Below are 19,961 nucleotides of genomic sequence, written 5' to 3'. Positions count from 1 at the left end.
GCAGGAAATCCATGCATCATCCCGGGGCATCCGATAACCCCGCAACCCGAAGAGGATCCATGACCGAGCACCAGAAACCGATGCACAGCCGTCCCAGCGTGAAAACTAAACGACGCATTGTGGTGAGCAGCCCAAGAAATTGACGCACACCCCTTTGTTTCCACGCATCTCCTCCTCTGCAGTTCTTTGCGGAGATTTTTCAGACGAACCAGGTACTTTGGGCTTGAAAGAGACTTTGATTGCTTTTTAAAGAATTAAGACACTTTATAATAACTTTTACTGTGATATCTCAACATATACTTATTGCATTTTAATCGTTTTGACCTATATCTTATCACATAAATATTATATATTTTTCTAAACACTCTGTGGTGTATTTTTGTGGTGCTATATGGTGTTATTGTATGATTTATTGCACAAATACTTTACAAATTGCCTTCTAAGTTAAGCCTGACTGCTCAGTGCCAAGCTACCAGAGGGTGGGCACAGGATAATTTGGATTGTGTGTGAGTTACCCTGAGTAGAGTGAGGGTCCTTGCTTGGACAGGGGGTAACCTGACAGCCAACCAAAAAAAACATTTCTAACAGACCTCATGTTGGCAGACACGAAGATAGTGGCGCTGTCATGTATAACCTCCTTGAGGAAATCCATATGGGTGAATATCCCCATCAGTGTCCTGGCCACTGCAGGTACAGTCATCCACCTCAGGATACTGGGTGGCATGGTCCACAAAGACAGGTTGAACCTGTTGCCTAAAGCAGTATTGGGGTCCAGAGGCCCAACAATGTTGAAGCCTATTCCCTCAAAGGATGTCCCGGCTACTGGGAATGGAAGCAGGGGGACCTTGTGATTTGCCTCTAACTTCCCACTAACCTGCCATGTCATGCAATATTTGCAGAAGGCATCATATTGCATTCACATCTGTGGCCAATTGAAGTGGGTGACCCGTCGGTCAAAAGTGGGATCTGCCCCAGATGTTCCATCATGTATATATTATGAGCCAACTCCAGAGGGAAAGCCCAGTAGCATAGGGAACCACCAACACAAAGGTTGACCCAGACTCAGGGGCCTTAGGCTCAATATACAGGAGACCCTTCTCCCAGTAAATGAGGCAGGCACAAGAGGTGTCGCCGGCTGCCCTGCCTTGGACTTCCATTGTAGGCCCTCAAAAGTGGGGCACTCCCTCTGCGCTCTGCAAAACTCTACCTGGGTCACCTACCTTCTCAGTCTGCCACTGTACTGACTCATGTAAGTCTCCCAGGGCAGCAATGTCTTCCCCTGTAGGTTTCAGGGAGGCACCATCAGGAGCAGCCTCCTCCTGGACCATGGAAATCTGTGGGGTGGGTTTCCTTCACCACTGCCCTTCCTTTTCTTGGCAGGTAACTGGAACATCATTCCAGGATCCATGCCCTTTTATCTCTCCAGACGGGCTGCCATGGCTTGTGTGGTTAGCCTTCTCCCATTTAGACAATCCCAGTATCTCCAGGTGAGTCCTGAGCTCTAATTGTTTTCAGATGGTGTGCTCAAGGTCATTCCATAAAAACCAACAGGCATGGCTAGACTCACTGCTGCCTATAAGGAACCCGAGCACCCCCTTTCCAATTCAAAGGGAACCAGAGCCACTAGATATTGGCTCACCTTGTTGTCGGCTGTCACAACCTAGTGGAGTACATTGGGGTCTACTTGCTCTAAGGACACCAGATGACAATAAACAGTAGTCATACTTGTTCCTGCATCTCTCAGATCCTCCATCCTCTGCCCATTGGTGTAGACTCACAGCCTACAATGTTTGGTATTGTCAGTCATGTGCATCTTTGCCACGATATCCTTGTCACCCAGAAACAATAATGTAATCTTTGCACTCCTTCCAAAACTAACTGTGGCAACCTCTTCCCCCACCGCACTGGCCATTCCAAGGTTGATCCACCAATGGGGCTGCTTCTTCCCCTGACAGATAAGATCCCCCTTAAAGTGCCCATACTGGTAATACTCATGACGCTTGAGCCGGAAGTAGCCAGAAGACTTCTTTCCATTAAAACCACACTTCTTCTGCTTAGGATTGGGCTGAAAATCTTTGCACTGAAAACTCTTTTCAGGGCCTTTTGAGAACCCCTTTGGTTTTTATCTGTTTCCCCCCTCCTTCTGGTGGGGCTCCTGTCCACCCATCCAGTGATCTCTGTAAGGTACCTTCTTTGACACACTGGTGCTATTCCAGAGGTCAGCCTCCTTCACAAGCCTACTGGGCACAGTGAGTATTGAATCAATCAGTTGTTGGTACAGCTCTGCAAGGCAGTTACTGAATATTGGTTCTCTGAATAATAGATTATACCGTTCATCTCAGTCACTCCCTTTCCTGTCCTTCACCCATCCTGCTAGTGTCTTCATAGATTATACCATGAAATCTGTGCAAGACTGGTTAGAGAGCTTCTGACTGTCCCTAAATTCAAGTTGTACTTTTCTGGGGTTAGATCATATTTCACAACAAGGACTTCTTTCATGAGGGTAAACTTCATCCTGCCACCCTTTCCCAGAGCCAGTGGGGTATCCTTCCCTGAAGTGAGCATATGCTTCCAGAGACTTACCCCTCAGTGTTCCTCAGGGACTCTGTGCATTTCCAAGTCCACCTCATAAGCTTCAAACCACTTGTCAATATCCTCCCCTAGCACAAAGCTAGGCATCAGGTCTTGAATGTGAACCACTTGACTTTTACTAGGCACTTCTGTGTCACTGCCATTATCTTCACTAGACTGTATGATCCTCTTGGCTTTCAGGTCCAGTCATTTCTGGAGTCTCTCATTGGCCAACATCATTTTATTCTCCTCTAGAGCCAGGTGCTTTTCCTCTAATGCTGTTTTACTCTCTTCTGTGGCTATTTTTTTTCTTTTCGGCAGCTAGTTTCAGCTTGGCCTGCTGCAGTTTTAGGTCCCTCTATGCCTGTCTATCCTATGAGGCTGATTGCCTTAGGATAGCAGAAAAAACAGGTCTCACTTCCACAGACATTGCATGTGACCTCATAACTGCGGGCATGTGTTCTTCCTCCTCTGGGTTAGGTTCTATAGCCAAGTAGTTTCTTATTCCTTCTCTTCCTCTGTGTTATCATCCACCTGCGGCATGCACCAGGTGTATCCCCTCATAGGCTCTCAGGGCTCTTTGAAAATCCATCTTGTAGATTCCTTCTTCAAGGTTAGCCCCCTCTCCTTACCGAGCTTCTTTAATTCTGCTACATTGAAGCTTTCAGTATAATTGAGATTCATCTCCATCTTTGCACAAACCACCGGTACAGAAATAAGGGGCAGGAACTAAATTAAAAAAGCAATTTTGATGTCAGATTATGAAGGGATATTTGGTTTAACACAAATCCTTGAGTGATACTGCAAAAACACACAAGTACTGGAACCAACTACTGAACACCAATGTAAAAAAAATGGGTTATTTGATGAAAGGGATGAGAGTCCACTTCAAAAAACAATCACAATTCTTGTAAAGGTGATCCACAAACCTCACTAAATAAACCTGTGCTTAACTCTCTGGTACCTTGTCACAAAGCAATCAGGCCTAACTTAGAGGTGAGGTGTAAAATATTTATGCAGAACTCAAACAGTAATAAAGTGAAAACACTACACATGAAAAATAATCCCAAACCAATTCAGAAAAATAGTACCTATTTCAATAAATATAATGACATCACAATGACAAAGTCCAATCAGTAGAATCAGAGTTATGATTTTTTAAAGTTTAAGGTTAAAAATAGTGCTAAAAGCTTGAAACACCAACTATGGGTATCTGGTTGCCTCAGACAAGGTCACAGCCATAAGTTCAGGCCGATCGATATAGAGAAAGTGCCAGATTCATCCAGATGGAAGTTTTTCCATTTGACTTCGATATGAGGACAGTGTGACACTGCTCTGTGGAGCTCTGAGTACCATCATGTTGGATCTGGTGATGTTATCAGTGTGGAGTCACCAGCCTCACCACCGCATCGCTCTGCACCAGATGTGGTGAAGCCTTCAGTGAGGAGCTGTGTGGTCTGGTTCTGAGTTACTCTGCATTGAATCTAGTGAGTTACGGCTCTGTGGGTCTCTGTGTCACTCAGCTTTGGTCAATTTGATACCTTTAATAAGAATCTGTTCAGCTCTGCAGGAATCTCTGTTAGATCTGCTGAACCCTTCAGTTAAGCAGGGAAAGGTGCACTCTGACTCCATACAGAGGTTCAGGACTTTGAGGACGACACTTGTGGGGCATGGACTCTCTCCCACAGAGGCCAGCAGAGAGGACAAGGTCAGGCCCAGTTGGGTCTGTTCAACTGGGAAGCAGGAATGGCCTCTGGAACTTATTGTATCACTGCAGTTTACACAGTTCAGCCAACTGTCTCTTGGAGTCGCTTCTGGGGTCCTGGGATCACGATATGCAGATCCAGTCTTCCTTTAGGTCTCATACAGAAGGGCAGTCCTTCTTCTCAGTCTTCACAGGTCCAGGATTGTTTTGAGAGGGGTTCTGGAGCTGCCATTCCTACACCTAATTTCAGCTTGTGGTGGAAGGCAAACCCTTTGTCTACCCCCTAAACTGGTTCTGGTCCGTTTCTCACCTCCCTGTGTGTTTGAAGCCAGAATGTCTAGAGAGACAAAGGGCAGGCAGGCACATGTGTCAGTTGCATCTGGCAGTGACAGGGTAGGCACTCTTTAAAGTCAGGAGGGGTTGGCTACAGCCCCATGCTACACTTTGAAGCTCAGGCAGGAACTGGGTACAGCCCACAGGCCCCCCTACTCAGCATCCTTGCTGAATCAGAGTGCCCTTTGTCAGGTGCCTCGGACCAATACACTTAAAACTGATGGAAGCCAATGAGAGACAGATGACACTGGACACTTACAGAAAGGCACATTTGCCTTAGGCTGGAAAATTAGAACTTTTTTTAAAAGTGTGATCTCCAAAATAATAATATAAAATGAGCCTTTACCATTAAGTTGGATTTTAAATTACAATTCAAATGAGTCCTTGATTCGTGTTTCTAGCAATTCACAAACTGAAGTTAAGCGTTATACGGTGTTCTAAGGTAACCCAGTATCTTTCGAGTGAAGAGCCATGAAAAATGACTTTCGGGGTTTTTTACTGCCAGGACATGTAGAATTTTAAATTTAAATGTTCAACATTTTAAATACCAAGCACCCTGCCTTATGGGTATTTAGGGCCTACCTTAGAGGTGACTTAAAAGTGCTTAAAAAGAAGGTTTGGGCATGGAATAAGGTGTATTTTGACAGATCGAAATGATAATTTAACTCAGGCTGCAACTGTTTTACAGTTCTGCAGCCCACTAGTAACATTTAATTTACAGGCCTGTGGTACATGCAATACCATAGACTGAGAACTTATAAGTAAATTAAATGTGCCAACTATGTGTATGCTAATCTGACCATGTCTAAAAGGGAGAGCACAAGCAATTTACCACTGGTTATCAGGAGTAATGGGTGTTTATATAGGTAGATTTGGGGTGCATTCAGCCATGAGAAAGTGTAGCTTCCAAGGAATTCTGGGCTGGTGCAAGGCTAGACCTGAGGATTAGTCTAACGTGTCAACTTTTACTTCATTTTATTGTAAGCCTGTGAATCATGCTTTAATGGAAATTGTTGATACAGTTTGAACATGCATAATGTGAGCCTCTGGTCTTGTAAGAAAATTGCAGGTTATCCTAGCCAGTTGTGAAGGAGAGTCCTGAATTTATTAAAGACAACAGAGGCCTGTAATATTCCACCGCCATATTTCACCCTTTCAGAGATTGGTTGGTAATGCCTATATTTGTTTCATTGTTTTAGCTTCTGGAACAGCCAACCAGGCGACAGTCTGTGGTTTTAACGCTGAGTGGACCACTGCAGTGGATAAGCTGGGGGCTGGGTTTTCTTTAGGCATGGGCAGAACTGACAGAGTTTCACTATGTGGAATTTCATGGAGTTACCTAAAACCTCTGAGAGATTCCGGGGAGTTCCACGAGTGGCAGAATTCTGATACATCATGCTGCTGGTGCTGATTTTTAGCACCGGGAGCGTGTCCCACGCTGTAAAATCAATGTGAACAGCAACATGCGGCGTGCCAGAGGGCACTACTTCTTTATGCCGCTCGAGTAGATTTTCTACTTGAGAATCAGCTTTCTCATTGTAAGCAGCAGCTTTCTCAATGCGAGCAGTCACAGCCTGCTATGACTGCCTGTATTGAGAAATCTCGCTGGGAAGCAGTCTAGTGTTCGATTTCCTCGCTCGCCAGCTTAACGCTGGCGAGCTGCGCGTGTGAAAATACTCCACCACGCAGCGGTTGGTGGAGTATTTCTGGAACTCCCTGCTTCAAGTGGAGAGCAGAGTGGGCAAAACTCCACAAACTCCACCCGGAGGAGCAGAGTTTACTGCCCACCGCTAATGTTTTTTTGTTGTTTCTGATTTTTCACTTTATGCACGGACTTTTAAAAACAATATCACCGTCACATCAAGAAAAGAGGATGCTGTGTGGGAATTGGTGCCATTTATACCATGTGTTGATTGGTTATGCTTTTGCCTCTTCCTGTGGGGCCTTTAGGACTGTGGTTGTTGTAGTGCATTTAAGTGGCTGTGAATAATAAGTAGTACGAAAACAGAATGCATAATACTCGCCTTCTTTATCTTTAATAAAATCAGGACTTTCCTTCACAACTGGCTAGGAGAATCAGCAATTTACTTCCGGAAGTAATACCTGTAAACACTCTATAGCAAAAATATGTGCCATGTTTACACTAACAGCAACACACACTGTGAAAAAATTACAATAGTGGGGTGTATTTTAATGTCTTTTGAATGAGTGGCGGGAGGCGACGAGGGGAGGGGAGCAGACAGGGTGAGGAGAAGTTCTAGCCACTGAAAAAAAATATGTTTCGTTGGTGGATAAAGGGGGGGGGGGTACAGCTTTTCGGGAAGAGTAATAGAACCCCTTCTTGGAAATCCGAGCGTGTATTCAATGAGTATTCCTGGAGATGACCATCCCATCCCACTGGGTCCATTTTGCAACAAAGAGGCGGAATAACGGGCTCTGACGGACTCTTTCTTTCTGGAAAATAAATCCCTCCTTTCTCAGAAGACTGGGCGTAATTCATTTGAAGCAGAAAGTGAACCGTCAGTTCAATTATTGTTTTCTGTCAGCAGCAAGTATTGCATTTCTTTGCAGTTAGTCACAGGGCCTGAGCAGCGCGAGCCCTGGCTGCTATCAGGTATCAGCCTTACTGTGCGTGTTGCAGTAGTGCAGCTCCTGTGCTCCGGCCACCATCCTAGGACAGAAATAGTTAAACCTCGGCGAGCAGCGCCGCTGAGGGGGAGTTGCCTGGCCTAGGCAGCAGCAAAAACACGAGCGCACATTCCTAGGTCTCCTTCAGCTGCCAACATCTGATTAGAAGCAGCGGCGGCGGCAGCACAGTCCGCCCGGCTCCGGCTCTGAGTGGCTGCTCCGGGCTCTCGGGGAGGAGACTGCGGACAGGGAACCGGGGAGGAGGTACGAGAGCGGCGCGGACTGCCGGACGGTGGCTGCGGGCCCTGGGCAGCAGGAGGAGCCGGCAGACGCCCCGGAGGACAGGCGGAGAGCCTGAGGCTTCAAGGACCCGCATGCCGTAAGTAACCGACTGTGGTCTGTGGATCGTGTGCTGCCGTGGGCTCAGATGTTGAGGTCTCCCCTGGGAGGACCGGGACAGGCAGCATGTCATAGTGTGGGCTAGTCATTGTGATGCCCGGCCGGACCTAGGGAGTGAGCCGCATTCTGCAGTACATTCACCGCTCCCTGGTGTCTCCTCTGCAGCCGGTCGCCAACCAGCAGCTGTGGCACCCGCATTTTTTTCTGCTTTGTCACTGCCAGGCTTATTGTATCCCGATCTATTTCTAGGGGTGGTGTGTGCCACTCGCTGCACACATCCTGACCCTCGTTCGGACTTAGCCTTCTTACTGATTTGGTGAAGCCCGTGTATTGTGACAACGCGTGACTACCTTCGTCCGTTCTGCTCTGACCATCTATCCATATAGTCGTGGACCACTGGACACCAGGCGCTTTATGAATGGCGACCTTCCGCGCTCGTTTCAGTGGTGGTGTGTCAGTGTGTACATGCCGTCTGTTCGCTAAATAGCCGTAGAAAAATGGGGGAATTGGATTTAAATGAAAAATTTCCAGTTGTCTAAACTGCAATCCTGAGCATTTTATTCAGCCGCGTTTTGTGATTTGACGTGACTGGGAGCTCTTAAAAACGTTAGACTGCAACATTAACAGACTGGGCATGTTCCACCCTTCGAGCAGAGGGCCGGCTGGCCTCCCCTTAAATGTACTTATCCATTACAATCATATAGCTCCTACATCTCCATCGCCTTTTGGAGCTAGCCCTAAGGGGGAGGGGCATGGGGGGAGTGAGCAGAGGTGACCACCCTCTGGTGTTGTTTGTCTTTAGAGTGGTGGGCTTTTCTGTTTATTTTCTCAAGCTGCCCACCCGTGGCAACTGATACAGTCCTTTAGGGATGTTCTCGCATTCCTTTGTGCCTTTGTGTTTCGGAAACATGCCAAGATCACACATTGACGCGAGCGCATGCAGGTGTCTATCTCAACTGTTTGATATACATTGGGGGTATTGGTTTAATGTAAAAGAGGCAACCGGTAGGGAAAAAAATCATGTTCATGGTTCCAATGGGGTCCAGATGCTGTTGTGTGACGTGGTATTTCTCATATATTGTGTTACTGTTGCAAACCTCAGTGGGGTACAGAGGGGAGTGCTGCAGCAGCGCAGGCGGGACCTGGCGTCCGCCCGTAGCGGCTTGAAGCGGTGACTCAGAGGGTGGGGTTATGTCAGCACAAACCCGTTTGGTGATTTAAGCTCACATTTGCTCTAGTGCCGAAATCCGTTACATTATCCATTTACAGGGGTGATGACTTTTTGTCTCCATGCTTTTATTGTCACGGGTGGCTGAGTTTTAAGGGAGACAGCAGGCAGTTTGAGCCATACCTTGCTTGCCATCAGTAACACATCACTTCCTGCACAGAAAATGTCATAGAAATGAGTGGATTTGTGGGACTGGTTTAAATCACTCACCCTGAAAGAAAATACTCCGCTTCCTGCCTGCGCAGACCCAGGCGACTGCTTTGCACTTATTACGAGCAGGCTGAGCAATTACATCGCTTGTAAAACGCGCGCAAGCTTTCTGTTAACCTTGGTGTCAAATACCAAGTGCACAATTTATTGGAACCCACGCTTTAGTTCCTCGGACCAAATTGCATGTTTCATGCAATAGTTATGTTTTTTTCTGAAGGCGTTTTTGTGTGCCTGGGACCTGCGTTCCAGCTGGAGCACATCCCTGGCGTGACTGATGAGCGCTGCGAATACGTCACATATTGTTTTAAAGTGACGAAGAAGACGCCGTTCCTGTCACGGTGGAATTGTTGTCTCTCCCTCACGGTGTGATTGGCACCTGAGCGCTGTACGTGACTTGTGTCGGATTCCCACCCAGTGGCTCTCTGCTGTCTCCCAGGTGGCTGTCAGCTGTCACTGCCTGATGGGCTTATCTAGGTCTGGACACACGGGCTCTACCCAGGCTGGGCTCAGCCCTCTCCTCACTCTTGACGTGAACAAACAGCATCCAGACGCGCATTAAAGAACCGAGCCCGACAAGTAAGCGGCACTGTAAACAAGAGTGCATTGTTTTATAATTGGGCAGGGTGAAGGGATTACAACCTCAGCAGCCAATAGAGAGCTCGGCTGTTTTTATTTGTGTGACGCACACCATCGATCTGGCTTTTTAAGAACAATCTAATGTTGTTCTTTTCTTTACAATATGATCACAGTTCTTACTCGCCGAGAAGGCAGACTTTTTTCTATGTATCCAGTTCAGCTGGCCTGAAGGAAACCGTTATTTCGTTCATAAAACAAACATTGAGATCACATTTTAGAGATTAGATCGTTTGCTTCGTGCATGTTAAAGCTCACTGCTCATCTCTGGACACAGGACTTTTAAAAATAGAATGACAAAGTTACAGACTGCAAGGGCGCATTTTTGAATGAGAATTGATATGTACTTTATGGAGATACTCACATTAGCTCTGGAGGTTAAAAAACCTGAAGATGTTAATGATTTAACCTCAGTGTTCTATAAATGTATTCATTCATCAACTTTCACTGAAATGAACTTTCGGCTGATTAAGTACGCTAAATAATAGACAAGACAGCACGCGACTAGAAAAAATAGATACATGTAAATAACAAAACAACACTTAGCGGGGTCATTACATTTATTAAATAGTGGTTTCTTCTCTGCACGCATGTTGCAAGAAGTGCAAGATTTAGAACGGGAGGCATCCGTTGGTGGGGGTTTGCAGAAGGCCATATGCAAAATGATTCAAAATGGCTATGGCAACTGGCAAATTTATGAAATAAACTATAAAGAAACGTCACAAAGGGGATTGCTAGGCATTAGGAATATATGTATTTTAAGGGAATTTTCTTTCTTAATGTTGTTTTGGAAATCCATGGGGACAATGCTGATGTCATGTCTGGAAGGATACCTGAGGGGCGTGTCATGTCATTTACCATAATTTTCAGAAACGCAGCCTTCCATATGCCACTAATTTATATTGGTTTCGTTTCACAGGGTGTCAAGTAACTTTTAGGGTGTTGTGTTTATTTTAGAGCTATTAATGTACACTCTGTTGTTTATTTTGTAGCAAGGTTTGTTTCCTCCCCATAAAACTATATTTAAGTTGTTGATTTAAGTCCCTACAATCGAGTAACTATTACAATAAGCTGTTATCATGAGCAGGATTCGTGAAAAAGGATTTCAAGTTAATGGTGATATTTCTTTTCAAACTATAATGTAATCTACTACACAAATGTGAACATATGATGCTGTTTTTTTAACTCTCAGTCCTATGTTTCAGAGTTTAAAAAATGATGGTTTTTGTAAAATTGTATTGAAATGGGAATATTTGTGACGTGAAAGCGCATTCAGAAATAAAGTGAATGCATTGCGGTTAAAAACCCAAGATGATTTTTTTAACAACATAGTTAAGACGACTTAGTATTGCTAAGAAAAAATATATCAGTGTTCACTCCCAAAACGAAGAGTAGCAGATATGCAGAGCTCTGGCCCTTGCTGCCACCTGTGGTCCTCCGTTGATATGCTCTTATCAGGGGACACCAGAAGCATCGCAGGCCAAGAAGTTAGCTCTATTGTTGCCTGATCTGAAAAGAGTTTTCAAATTAAAAAGCAATTTTTACTAAGCGGTTTGTACTGGGCCATCCAGAAGTCTTACTCCTTAAATGAGAGGGTAAAATAATTTCACTTTTGATTGTTTGAGTTAGCCCTCCTAGCTATCACAACAACCTAAGTTTGAGGAAACGTGGTAGAGACATAGCTAGCACAGAGCATAGTTGAAGGATGTTAGTGTGAATGAAGTGATGATAATTCTTGGGCATTGTAGGAAACTGGCACTTGTTACAGTTACCGTCCCACTCTTTGCCTGATATTGATGCTGACGACTGAGAGTGTGCTGGGATCCTGCTAACCAGGCCCCAGCACCAGGGTTCTTTCTCTAAAAATATACCACTGTTTCCACAATTGGCACACCTCTGGCATACAGATAAGTCCCTTGTAAATGGTACCACTTGTACCAAGGGCCCTGTGACCAGGGAAGGTCCCTAAGGGCTGCCGCATGTGGTGTGCCACCCTAAGGGACCCCTCACCTAACACATGCACACTGCCATTGCAGATTGTGTGTGTTGGGGAGAAAAAGGCAAAGTCAACATGGCATCCCCGCATGGTGCCATACCCACAAAACACTGCCTGTGGCATAGCAGGCCTTACAGCTGTAAGGCAGGGTGCATTATATCACAGGTGAGGGCATAGCTGCATGAACAAAATGCCCCTACAGTGTCTAAGTCCATTCTTAGACATTGTAAGTGCAGTGTGGCCATATTAAGTGACCGCGAGCTCCGGACGAAGACATCCGACGCCTAAAGAAACACACTGCACCTGCAGCCCCCAGGCCTTGGAGAAACCGACCCCCAGTGCCTCATTGTTCAGCAGGCAGCCCTCCTCCCTGTCAGACCAGTGGTGTGTCTGAGACCCCCCCCGATCTCGCCTGCAGCCTCTGAATGACCCCAGGGATCTCCTCATAGACCAGCATCGGAAACCCGATGTCCTGTTTGCACCCTGCATCCAGCAGCCCCTGTGCCGCTGCGGGTGTGTGTTTGGTGCCTACTTGTGGCCCCTCCAGTGTTCTTCTAATCCCCCCTGGTCTGCCTTCCGAGCCACGGGTACTTACCTGCTGGTAGACCACATTCCAGTACCCCGTCTCCATAGGAGCCCAAGCTAAATTTGCTCAACTTTGACCTCTGTGCCCGGCCGGTCCCGTGTTGCTGGTTGTGGATGTTTGGTGTTAACTTGAACCCCCAAAGGTGGATTACCTATACCCCAGAGATTGGGACTGTAAATCGTGTACTTACCTCCAAAACTGTGCTTTATTTCCTTCCCCACAGGAACTGTTCAGAAAATGCAGTGCCCACTTTTAAAATAGATAGTTTTTGTTGTCTTAAAAATTGTTTACTTGACTAAAGTGAAACCAAGTTACATTGATGTCTACGTTAAGTACTTACCTGCAACAGTATTTACTTCTGAAGTGAATCTTGCGGTTCTAGTAATAAAGTAACAAGAATATGTTTTTCTATATAAAATCCTATTAGTCTGGAGTTAAATCATTGAGTATGTGTTTCTGCTATTGCTTGTGTGTGTACAACAAATGCTTAACACTACCCTCTCTCTGATAGGCCTAACTTTTCGATCACACTACCACAAAAGAGAACATTAGTATTATCTACTTTAGCCTCTGTTAAGCCTCTGAGGAATCCCTAGACTCTGTGCACACTATATCTTACTGTGATATAGTAGATACAGAGCCAGCTTCCTACAGGCATCCTCTATGAACTCTTCCCTAGAATTTGTTAAGTGTAAAAAAAATGTAACATATCACACAATTCTATAGTATCACAGTCAGACTTCTGTGACATTTGTAAATTTCCAAGCACAAGCTCCAAGCCTTCCTTAACCTAACCCAGCCATCCGTAACCATTACAGTGTCTGATTTCTGGAATGGGTTTACTGTGCATTTTGGCCTTTTCCAGTAAATCCCACCTTTTTCCAGAAGAAAATGCTTTTCCATGTTAAAAAAGACCCCTGCTTTCCTTACTCCTACTTTTTGCGTTAGTTGTTTTCTCTGTGCTGCTAGGGTGGGAAATGCCACTGAACAGTTTTGATCACAGCTTGCTCTCTCAACTAGAATATGGAAGCCGCTGTGTGCTGCTGGGATATCACAGCAATCTACATCCAGAGTCATTACCTATTTCACAGCTTTAAATAAACATTGGCAATGAAAATTGGTCTGGCTTAAAGGAATGCTAATGTGAAGCATTACTGGTAAATCACATGGGTAAAGTTATGAATCTGTGCACTAGCAAAGAATTGTAAAATGATATTGGTGTAGATTAGAAGGTCAATTGAAAGTTGCACTATCAAGCCAGACCTAAAAATCGATAGTGGTTAATAACTGCCCTCCTACCATCCTTGCTGTGGCCAGAGAAAATATAAATTATCTAGTCATCAAAAACTGTTTAATATGCCCCTAAAAGTTCAAGTTTAGGCAGCTGGATAAATAAACAAAATGATCACAGCTGCGCTGAAATGAAAACCATAGGCTGACCGAAGTGTCTGAAAAGATTCAACCTACTAAACATCAATACTGTTAGACAATCCAAAAGAATAATATAGATTAGCAACAATACCATAGGTGCATAGTTATTAACATTCGAAGCAGATGATGGTGACACCAGTAAATCATCAAAATGCAATTTATTGTTCAGTTTCAGATTTAAGATTTCAGAGCTGGGCCATTTCTAACACTAATCAGAATTGGGTCTTGCATGTGTGGGAACTGTTAACACATGCAGGCAAAAGCAAAAATAAAAGAAAGGCAAAATAAATTGGAAAAACATCTAACTGAAGTAAACTCACTATAAAAATATTCTAGTGTAAGTTACTAACTGAAAGGGAAACAAGAAACCACATTTAGTTATACCTCTCCTCATGGGACAGCATACAGGATGATTCATCAAGCAGGACAGTCACTGTCTTCTGGAGTCAGTAGATAGCAGCAACAGAATGGTGCAGAACACGGGCTGCTAGTGGAACAGAGCTGCAGTTCAAAATTAGTTGGGCTTATTAGTATTGAATCAAATAACAGAATAGGGCAGTTAAGACTATGATGAGAAAACTTATCAGGGAACTCAGAGAATAGGAGTGTGAGAGAGCAGACTTAAGACAGAAGTGGACAGAGCTCTGGACAGCTTTGAGGCATGAGGGATTCTCTGTGAAGACTGAACCTTTCTCGGTAATTAAATTAATCACAATCTTTTCGATTGGCCCTTCAGGAGGGCACATTTCGGACGTCAGATTCAGCATCCAATAACTGCAGATGGCACCACCAAATTCTGATACTTTTAAGAATCTTCTCAGCAAAAGTGCATTGTCATCGGGTGTCTTTGCATGTGACTAACAAAAAATTACATTCTCTAGTTATTTGTTACTTGCAGTTCCTTCTCACCACACACAATAAACTAAACTAATATTCTTTCACATGAGATCTGTGACCTTCCTGTTCTGTTTGACAGATAAAACAAATCGTGTTACATTATTGCAGCTGAAACATGTATCTTGCCTACAATACAATAAGACATTCATCATTACATTATGAGCCTAAGGAAAGAATTCAGGTCAGAGGGGTCAAAATAAACAAGTGCTTTTCCATTGCTGCTTGCAAAATGATTCTGTTCTCAGGTCTAGTCAAGCCAAGGAAGCCTTAATACACATTAATACATTAATTAACCTCTTGAACACCTTACCATTCATATCATATATGTAAAGCAAATTATTTAATTGCAAACATTATTTATAACATGTTAGATCTAGTTTAAACGTCCATATTATTTTTCTGCATAAACGTAACTTGCAATGATATAATTTATTTAATCAAATATAAGTACAATTAATTAATATTAATTTTAACACTTCAATTATTATTCTATATTTTAATAAAACATTTTTAACATTAATACTTTCATTTATTATGAATGCAAAACTCATGTTAAACATGGTGCACAATACAAATGGTGGCCATGGCTCATCATTATTCAAACGTGCACTTTTTACAACCCATGTTATTTTCTATGTTAGGCTTTTAAATGCAGGTTATTTCGTCACCATATGCTAACTTCTATGCCACTAATTATTAATGAAACTTGATCTCTCTCAAGGGCCAGCACTTTTTTTGTGTAAGCACACAACTTCTGGCCAATCAAAACATGTACTCCTGGATCCTAATATGTAGGCGGAGCCAAACGCCCCTGTCTAGTAATTGTTTAGCGACTGCTGCACTGTCAAGCCAGACCATAAAAACAATGTGTACTACTGCTCCAATTGAACATACAAATCTAGCTCTGGACTCATCTTTCTAGACTGACCATTAATATCTGTTGAAGACTGCTGAACCTGTACAGTACCACCTCACCTTTGTTAATTATTCTAGCAATAGCAGGTTATAGCCTGCTGCAGAAACATATAATATTACATATTATTAGAGTTTTTCCTCTAGGACAAGTGTCTTCAAACTGGGGGGCCTCACGTGATCCCACAGAGGCACCAGGCTGTGGCCAAAAGGAGCATTATGCAGATAGCAGTGCTCTGTTTTAAGCAGGAAAACATTTATTACATTTTTAAAAGGTAACATAACTTGACTGCAATGTTCAAACAAGTGTAAACATATTTAAACATTTCCAACTTAATAGGATAATTGTGAAAAATTCTGAGGGGGGCCCGATTATCTTTTTTTCCCACTGGGGGTCTCGACATTAAAAAGTTTGAAAACCACTGATCTAGGATGACCAAGTGACATAAAATAGATTGCAAGAGCTAAGCTCAAGTTCTATATGTCACTTGGCACTCAAGGTTTAAAACTCAATGTCATTGATACTTATCCTTGTACAATTTTATGTTGTACATGCCCCCATGGGAACTCCACAGAGGGCATTTATAAGGGAGTAATTTGCAAAATAGAGTTTCCAATCCCACTCCTACTTCCCTCAGGCTCTCTTCCTTCTCACTCCCTTCCTACCACACTTAGCAACTCTCCTCACACAACATATTACAAATAAAAATGCCTGGCATTCTTCCACCCTCCCACACCACCCTTAAGAACAGCCAACTATGGCTAAATTAAAAATACAAAACAGTATGAGATTTTGTGCAATTATGCTTATCGATTCTAAGCAGTGTCCTATCACACACCAATTTTTTGTATAAATATACCTGTTATCCTCCCACACAACACTTAGTAATTCACTTCCGCACCCTGTTTTTATTTTAAAACCCCAAAACCAAATGTGAGCCTTCTATTCCTGCCACTTCCTGAGGCTGCCATATCATCTTCACTCAGTTGTCTTTCTCTATGTTCTCAGAGAGTGGTGAGCCAGCACTGTGCACTGTGTTGACAGAGGCTCTGAGGCCCTCATTATGAGTGGGGCGGTCTTACCACCGTGGGCCCAATAGTAAAGACTGCCGTATTATGACTTCGGAGGTTTGGCCAAAGCCAAACCGCCACAACACCGTCAGTAACGCCAGGGCGGTCGGACCATTTGGCCAGAGGTGAGCTCCTCTGGCTTGGCGGCAGCCATAAGACCGCTGACAGTATTACGAGTCAGCACACCACCAGGCTTTTTGTGACGGTCACACTGCCACAAAAATCCTGCTGGTAGCGCACCCGGCGACAGGAATCCCCATTCCTGTTGCCGGCACATGCACCCCCACACATCCATACACATTCAAACACCCCCAACTTGTCCACACACCCACAGACACGCATGCCCTCTCACCCACGCACCCGCTGACAAACACCTCCACTCACTCACACCCAAATACGCACACGAACACCCCCATTTGTTCACAAACACACACTCAGACACCCCCATTTGCTCGCAAACACGCACTTGTACAGATACCCTAACCCCTCTGCATTCAGGCACACACAGACACCCCCATCCCCACCCATCCACACACTTACAAACATCCCCCACCCAACCGCACACATCCATACAAACACCCCCACCCACTCTCACACAGACATACACACCCCCCTGCCCCCTCAGCATTCATGCACACTCCCACCCCTTCTACATTCATGCACACCCTCACCCCTTCACACTCGCATACATTCACACACTCCCCCCTCATCCACACACTTGCACACAGACACCCCACTCATTTTCAGACTTGCACACATGCACCCCCACTTGCATGCATCCCAGTACACATACCTACTCACTCGCACCCGGACACACACACCCCCTCTGCTTTCATTCAGAGTCACACACCCCCCACGCACACATACATGCACTCATGCACACCCATACTGCTACACATACACGCACACACCACCCACATGCACACAACACCCCCATTTCCGTCTCGGCGAAGCGGTCGTCCAGGAGGGGACGGGTCTCGGTGTTTTTCACCACCAACATGCACCGCCATTCAGGAAACCGCTGTGCTGAATTACATATCATAATACGCCGGGCATAGTCCTGTTGGTGCGGCGGTGCTGGTGGTGGAAACGACTCTCTACCACGCTCGGCCAGGCCGACGGTGTCAGATTTCAGCCCGTAAATGGGTGGAAATCCGACTTGACTCTTAATATGGCGGTCTGCAGACCGCCAACAATGGTGGTCTTCTGTCACCCGTGGCTTCAGTGGTCTTGTTTAAAGATCACCGAAGTTGTAATGAGGGCCTTAATGAACTGCTTCAATCAATCAATCAGTAGATATCTAGAGTGCTTCTTGTCACCAGTGAGGATATACAGGCACTGGCAGGTTCCAGGTGATTAGCAGAATAGCTAGGTCTTCAGGGACCTTCAGAACTCTGAAAGAGACGGGGAGGTCTGGAGATTAAAGGGTAGCTTGTTCCATGTCTTCACTGCTAGGAAGGAGAAGGAGCGACCTCTGTATCTGCTATATCAGATGCAGGGGTAAGGGTTAGATCAAGGGGAGGTGTCTGGTGGACTGATGAAAGTTGAGGCAGTGGTTCATGTAGGTGGGTGTGCAGTTTTTAGGGCCTTGCATGCGTGGGTCAGGAGCTTGAACTGGCATCTTTTCTGTAGAGGGAGCCAGTGGAGATCCCTGAGGTAGGGTGTGATGTGGGTTCATCTAGGGCAGTGATACTCAAAGTACGGCCCTGGGGCCACCTGCGGCCCTCCTAACCTTCACATGCGGCCCCCGAATTGAAGCAGCACTGTGCTGCTGTTGACTTCAGAGAGCACTAACACTTAGAACTATGTTAAATAAAGGAGGAGGCTTTAATTTACAAGCTAACTGGAGTAAAGGAAAAGAAGGAAAATAAAGTATCCTGTACTATTTACCCACCCATAAAGCCGCACTCTCATCCTGATAGCATCAGTGCGGCCCTCGGGCTCAATTCAGACCATCATTTGTGGCCCCAGGGAAAATGTTTGTGAGTATCTATGATCTAAGGAGATCTAGGACGAGTCTGGCTGTGGTGTTGTGTTTGGTCTGTAGTTGTTAGAGGAGGTGAGCTGCAATCCCTGCATAGAGAGTGTTGCCATAGTCCAGTTGGCTGGAGATGAGGGCCTGGGTGATGGTGTGTCTTGAGTTTTGAGATAGCCATTTGAATATCTTATGAAGCATGTGGAGGATGAAGAAGCAGGAGGAGAAAACGGTGTGCATGATTGAGATTCTCCATTCAGCCGCAAGTCTGTGCCGGCCCACACCTGAAAGAAGGAATGGTTGTTGGTGGCTCAAGAGTGCCACCTTTATTGCATCATCTTCTCTGAGTGTCTGGCTACTTGAGCGTAGCAGGGGGTTCCTGAGGAAGCAAAAGTCCCCTTCCTTTGGTGATGCTACATCAATTAAATGTCTGTATTTCACTACAGTGATATAGAATCAGTGAATAACTTTATTTTAAATCCAGGAGTCTCATAAATTGCTTTAAAAGGAAGCCATGCACGTCAATATCACATGCAATACATCATCAAAGGTGGATTGGTATCAGCATGGTACATGCAATCCACCATAGAGTATGAATGACATAGACAGTTCGTCCGTTGCTTTCGTTGTCTAAGATGTCACTCAAAGACCCTCAGTAGGATGTCACCACCATTCTTGATACTAACCAATCTGCTTATCCCTATCAGATATTGGCTACTAGAAGCTTAATATTTTCTTGATTAGTCAAGTTTGAGTAGAATCATTGCTCAGTTGAAAATGCCCCACTACATACCTGATTAAGAGTTACGCAGTACTGGTGGGGTGGAAACTCTGCACCCATAAACCGCATGCGGTAATACCCATCAGTACCGTTCAGTTACAAGTTAATCTCCATGGTATGAGGAATAACCACACAGACTCCGTTTTTCCTAGCCAAGTTCCACGTATCATTCTCTATTCAGTGTGTATTGATGTTCCCACTGACCACCTGCTCTGGCAGCATCACTTAATAACCCACACTGCTCTATTTAAAATCATTTCTGTTTCCATTCGCAAGAAGGATCTAGTGTTATCTGTAATCTTAAATCTTGCTTTACTTTTAAGCTAAGGTGTTTCTGACACTCATTGGACTTGATGGAGTGTGGCTTACTGGGCGGAATGTTTCCCTTTTTGTACAGGGATTTTCGATTTTCAAGGGAAGGCACTAGCACTTACTGGCAGATTACCACTAGCACTTCTCATAAGAAAAGAGATGCTATGGTAGTCAATAAATATTTCAGATTGCTTTAAAAAGCTCGTTTGGTGTGTTAACAGTTATGGCATATCCAAAATAGAAGAACATTCACACTGAGGGAATGCTCTTTTACTATTGCATTGTACATAGGC

The 19,961-nt window shown here is 44.7% G+C and overlaps 1 protein-coding gene across 4 annotated transcripts in view; it reads left to right on the top strand.

Moving 5' to 3' along the window:
- Positions 1-7,228: 7,228 nt before the first annotated feature.
- DAB2 (DAB adaptor protein 2) overlaps positions 7,229-19,961 on the top strand; it is a 241,488-nt gene continuing 228,755 nt past the window's right edge. For all 4 annotated transcript variants that reach the window (XM_069221367.1, XM_069221377.1, XM_069221372.1 and 1 more), the window contains exon 1: positions 7,229-7,616. The gene's annotated coding sequence lies outside the window, so the exon portion shown is untranslated. The remainder of the gene's footprint in view (positions 7,617-19,961) is intronic.

This window comes from Pleurodeles waltl, chromosome 1_1, assembly GCF_031143425.1.
Source record: "Pleurodeles waltl isolate 20211129_DDA chromosome 1_1, aPleWal1.hap1.20221129, whole genome shotgun sequence".
In the NCBI taxonomy this organism is placed as follows: Eukaryota; Metazoa; Chordata; class Amphibia; order Caudata; family Salamandridae; genus Pleurodeles; species Pleurodeles waltl.
This window is presented reverse-complemented; position numbering and strand designations above follow the sequence as displayed.